This window comes from Somniosus microcephalus, unplaced genomic scaffold (genome assembly GCF_052327205.1).
Source record: "Somniosus microcephalus isolate GS21.2 unplaced genomic scaffold, FLI_Smic_1.0 unresolved_chr8, whole genome shotgun sequence".
Taxonomy (NCBI): Eukaryota; Metazoa; Chordata; class Chondrichthyes; order Squaliformes; family Somniosidae; genus Somniosus; species Somniosus microcephalus.
The window spans coordinates 10,623,776-10,628,804 of NW_028225186.1; the positions used below are offsets into that span (position 1 = coordinate 10,623,776).

The window sequence follows — 5,029 nt, forward strand, 5'->3', positions numbered from 1 at the left end:
GCAAGGATGTCTTACTACAGTTATACAGGGCCTTGGTGAGACCACACCTGGAGTACTGTGTGCAGCTTTGTCGACTTTCCTAAGAAAGAATATGGTTGCCATAGAGGAAGATTGGGTCGACTAGGCCTATCTTCAATAGAGTTCTGAAGAATTAGAGGGGAACTCATTGAAGCGTATAAAATTCTGACAGGGCTAGAAAGACTGAATGCAGGGAGGATGTTTCCCCTGGCTGGGGAGTCTAGAACGAGGGGTCACAATCTCACGATACGTGGAAGGACATTTAGGACTGAGATGAGGAGAGATTTCTTCACTCAGAGGGTGGTGAATGTGCGGAACTCTCAACGCAGAATGTTGTGGAGGCAAATTCACTGAAAATATTTAAGAAGGAGATAGAAAGCTTTCTAGACACAAAATGAATCAAGGGGTATGTGGAGAGAGCGGGGATATGGTATTGAGATAAAGATGAGATACGAACATATTCAATGGTGGAGCAGACTCGAAGGTCTTATACTCTACACCTGCTCCTATTTTTCTATGTTTCTATTCCGCCACTAGAAAGAGTTTCTCCCTATTTTTTCTATCAAAATCAATCCCGATTTTGATCACATTTATCGAAACCCCTTAACTTTGTCTGCTCGAAGGAGAATATGCCAGTCTCGCAACAAAACTGAAGTCTCTCATCCCTGGTGCCATTCTCGTAAATCTCCTCTGCACCATCTCCTAGGCCTTGACATCCTTTCTAAAGCACCCAGAATTAAACGGACTACTCAGGCTGAGGTGAACCAGTTTTTTTTAATGTAAATGTTTAGCATAACTTCGTTACTTTTGTAATCCATGCTTTATTAATAATGCCGAGGATTCCACATGCTTTTAACAGCCTTACCAACTAATCCTGCCACCTTCAAAGATTTGTGTACCTATTCCCCCAGACCCCTCGCTTCCTGCACCCCCTTGAACATTGTAGTATTTAGTTTATATTGCCTCTCCCCATTCTTCCTAACAAAATGTGTCACTTCTCACTGCTCTGAGTTACATTTCATCTGCCATGTGTCTGCCCATTTCACCAGACTGTCTATGTCCTCCTGGTCTGTTACGATCCTCCTCGTTGTTTACTACATATCCGAATTTCGTATCATATTCAAGCTTTAAAAATATCCCCTATGCACTCAAAACTGTTCACAGTAATCGAGGTGTGTCCTCACCAAGGTCCTGTGCAATTGTAGCTAGACTACCTTACTCTTATACACCAAACGCCTTGCAATAAAGGCCAATATGCCATTTGCCCTCCTTATTGATTGCTCTACTGGCACGCTAGCCTTCAGTAATACTTGCCCGAGGATGGCCCAAATCTCTGTGAACACCAGAATTTAAAAGTTTCTCACCATTTAAAAAAGTTCTGTTTTTCCATTATTCTGAAAAAAAAATAATAACCTCACATTTCCCTACAGTATACTCCATCTGCTACCTTACTTCCCCTTCACTTAGTCTCTCAATACCCCTTTGCAGACACTTTGTGTTGGCCTCACTGCATACTGTCCACCTAGTTTGTATCATCAGCAACTTGGATACATTACACTCAGTCCCTTCATCTAGGTCTTAATATAGATTGTAAATAGCTGAGGCCCCAGCACTGATCCTTGCGGCTCCCCACTAGGAACAGCCTCCAGTCCTTCCAATTAACTGAAGTCCATCATCCGTGAATCATATTGGTAAATCTCCCCAAGGCTTTGACATCCTTTCTAAGTGTCAGGCCCAAAGCTGTACACAATGCTCCAGTTAAGGCCTAACCTATGATTTGTAAAAGTTTAGCCTGACTTCCTTTTTCAGTGCTCGATGACATATTTACAACGCCAAGAATCCCATAGGCTTTCTTAACCGCCTTAACATCTGGCACCTTCAAAAATTTATAAATATGCACACACATCCGTTCCCTCTGCTCTAGAACACACCTCAAAATAATACCCTTTTAGATTGTACTGCCTCTGCATGTTGTTCCTCCAAAAGTGCAACACTTGAAAATTTCTCTGCATTAACTTGCACCTGACGAGTACCATTTCATAGTCTGTCTATGTCCTCCTGAAGCCTGCTACTGTCCTGCTCACTTTCCCAATTTGTGAATCATCCGCAAACTTCGAAATTGTACTCCCTATATCCAAGTCCACGTCATTTATACATAATGAAAAAATCAGTGGTCCAAATAATGAGTCCTGGAGGACGTCACTGCTTACTTCTCTGCAGTCAGAAATAAACATCCGTTCACCATTGCTCTCTAACACCTATCCCTTAGCCAATTACCTATTCAAGCTAACACCATTTATTAAATATTATGTGCTACTATTTTCCGACTAAGTTTGTTACGTGGTCATTTAACAAATGCCTTTTTAAAGTCCATATATACAAAATGTTTTGCACTGCCTTCAGCAACCTGGTCTGTGCTTCACGAAATAACTCAATCAGGTTAGTCAGACACGATTTGCTTTAACAGAGCTGTGCTGTCGGTTGCTTATTAACCCATGTTTCTCCAATTGAGAATTAACTTTCATCTTGACAATGCTCTCCAATAGTTTTCCCACCATTGATGTTAGACTGATTGGCCTGTAGTTATCAGATTTATCCCTCTCCTCATTTTGAACAGGGGTGTAACATTTACAGTCCTCCAGTCCACTGGCACCACTCCCATGTCCAATGTTGATTGAAAGGTTGTGATCAGAGCTTCTGCTATCTTCACGCTTGCATCCCTCAGCGATCTAGTGTGCTTCCCATCTGGACCACGTGATTTGTTAACGTTGAGTGATGGCAACATATTTAGCACCTCTTTTCTAGTTAGTTGGACCAGATCCAATATCTATGATCCTCTCTTCTCTGCTGCAAAATTAACTTCATCCTATTTTTTGTGAGTACAGCTGCAATGCTTATGCAGTAGCTCAGTCCTGCCCTCGGCCTCCACGTTAATTAATGAATGTGTTAATTTATTTTGGGGAAGAGGCATCTAACGAGCGTTATACGTGGATGCACATCTTTCTCTGATGGATTATTGACCAACAAGAGGTTGTAATACTCGCCCAACAGACATTATTACCGTTAGCTATACCAGTAATAAACATTGATTTACACTGACCACATGTTCCCGACGCGATTAAACACAGTGGAGGTTTAGAATCACAGAATCACAGAAACCCCACAGTGCAGATAGAGGCCATTTTGGCCCATCGAGCCTGCACCGACACATATTCCACCCGATCCCCGTAACCCCTGCACCAGCACATATCCCACCCTATCCCTGTAACCCCACGTATTTAATCCCCCTAACACGAAGGGTCAATTTATCATAGCCAATCAACCTAACCCGCACATCTTTGGACTGTGGGAGGAAACCGGAGCACTGACAACTGACAAAAAACAAAAATCAACATAAATTGAATTTAGCAGCAAAAGGAGTTAAGGCAGGACGGTTAGCTCAGTAGGTTACAGCGTGGTGCTAATAACGCCAAGGTCGTGGGTTCGATCCCTGTACGGGCCATTTACTTTTTGATGGTGTGGGTAGTTTCTTAATTTTGCTATTTGCTGAAAAGATTGGAGCTGTAATACTTTGAAACAAAGCTACAAAACCTTTGTTCTGCCGAGAACTCAAGGAACTGGAAGGTTGACCCTGTGTCTATCTGTCCACAGATGGCGCTGATCTGCAAGTTGCTTTTACTGTTCGTGTGGCCTAATGGATAAGGCGTCAGACTTCGGTATTAATTCTGAGGTTATCAGAATATTGCAGGTTCGAATCCAACCACGGTCTTTTTACACACTTTTTAATTCGTGTTCAGTTTTATAAAACCAAACCGTGTTCCCACTTACTAGCTGAAGGTGATTCCCTACCAAACACTGCAGGGCTCTTTATTAATTAGTATTTTTGATGCTGCTTTGTGTATGTATTGCTCACCAGTTTCCAACAAATCCACAATATCTAATTGATGCCGATAAATTATTAGTGTTTCAATTGGAACTTTGGGTTAATCAGTGTAATAAAGTGCAGTGGAGGGAATTCTGATCAATTTCGGGGCCAGTGATCGCCACAGGGAGCCGATGAAATAAAATAAAGAATTTGCATCAAAGTCGCTGCGAGCAGTGTTTGAACCTGCGCGGGGAAATCCCATTGGATTTCAAGTCCAACGCCTTAACCACTCGGCCATCACAGCTGCACATTAATAATGCGAAAATGCTTCCTACTGTGAGTGAGTCAGGAACTAGCTCAGAGAAGACAGGTCAGAAATACTCACCGATAAATCCAGCAGGGAATTCAGGATTAACTTCTTTGGCCAAAGAGCGCTGAGAATGCAGTAGTTGTGGCGAATGCTACAGATGCATTTAAGAGGAAGCGAGAAAGGAATAGAAGGATATGCTGATAGGATTTTTTAAATTCGTTAATGGGATCTGGGTGCACTGGGAAGGCCAGCATTAAATGCCCATCCCTAATTGCCCCTTGAGAAGGTGGTGGTGAGCCGCCTTCTTGAACCGCTGCAGTCCGTGTGGTGAAGGTGCTCCCACAGTGCTTTTAGGGAGGGAGTTCCAGGATTTTGACCCAGCGACGATGAAGGATCGGCAATATACTTCTAAGTCAGAATGGTGTGTGACTTGGAGGGGAACTTGGAGGTGGGGGTGTTCCCATGCGCCTGCTGCGCTTGTCCTTCTAGGTGGAAGAGGTTGCGTGTTTGGCAGGTGCTGCTGAAGAAGCCTTGGTGAGTTGCTGCAGTGCATCTTGTAGATGGTACGCACTGCAGCCACGGTGCGCCGGTGGTGGAAGGAATGAATGTTTAAGGTGGTGGATGGGGTGCCAATCAAGCGGGCTGCATTGTCCTAGATGGTGTCGAACTTCTTGAGTGTTGTTGGAGCTGCACTCATCCAGGCAAGTGGAGAGTATTCCATCACACTCCTTTCTTGTGCCTTGTAGATGGTAGAAAGGCTTTGGGGAGTCAGGAGGTGAGACACCCGACGCAGAATGCCTAGCCTCTGACCTTCTCTTGTTGTCACAGTATTTATG

At 43.6% G+C, this 5,029-nt stretch overlaps 1 non-coding gene across 1 annotated transcript; it reads right to left on the reverse strand.

Annotated features, from left to right (window-relative positions):
- Positions 1–4,105: 4,105 nt before the first annotated feature.
- Positions 4,106–4,187, reverse strand: trnas-uga (transfer RNA serine (anticodon UGA)). The gene has a single exon. It is a non-coding gene; the product is annotated as a tRNA-Ser (tRNA).
- Between the last annotated feature and the right edge of the window lie 842 nt (positions 4,188–5,029).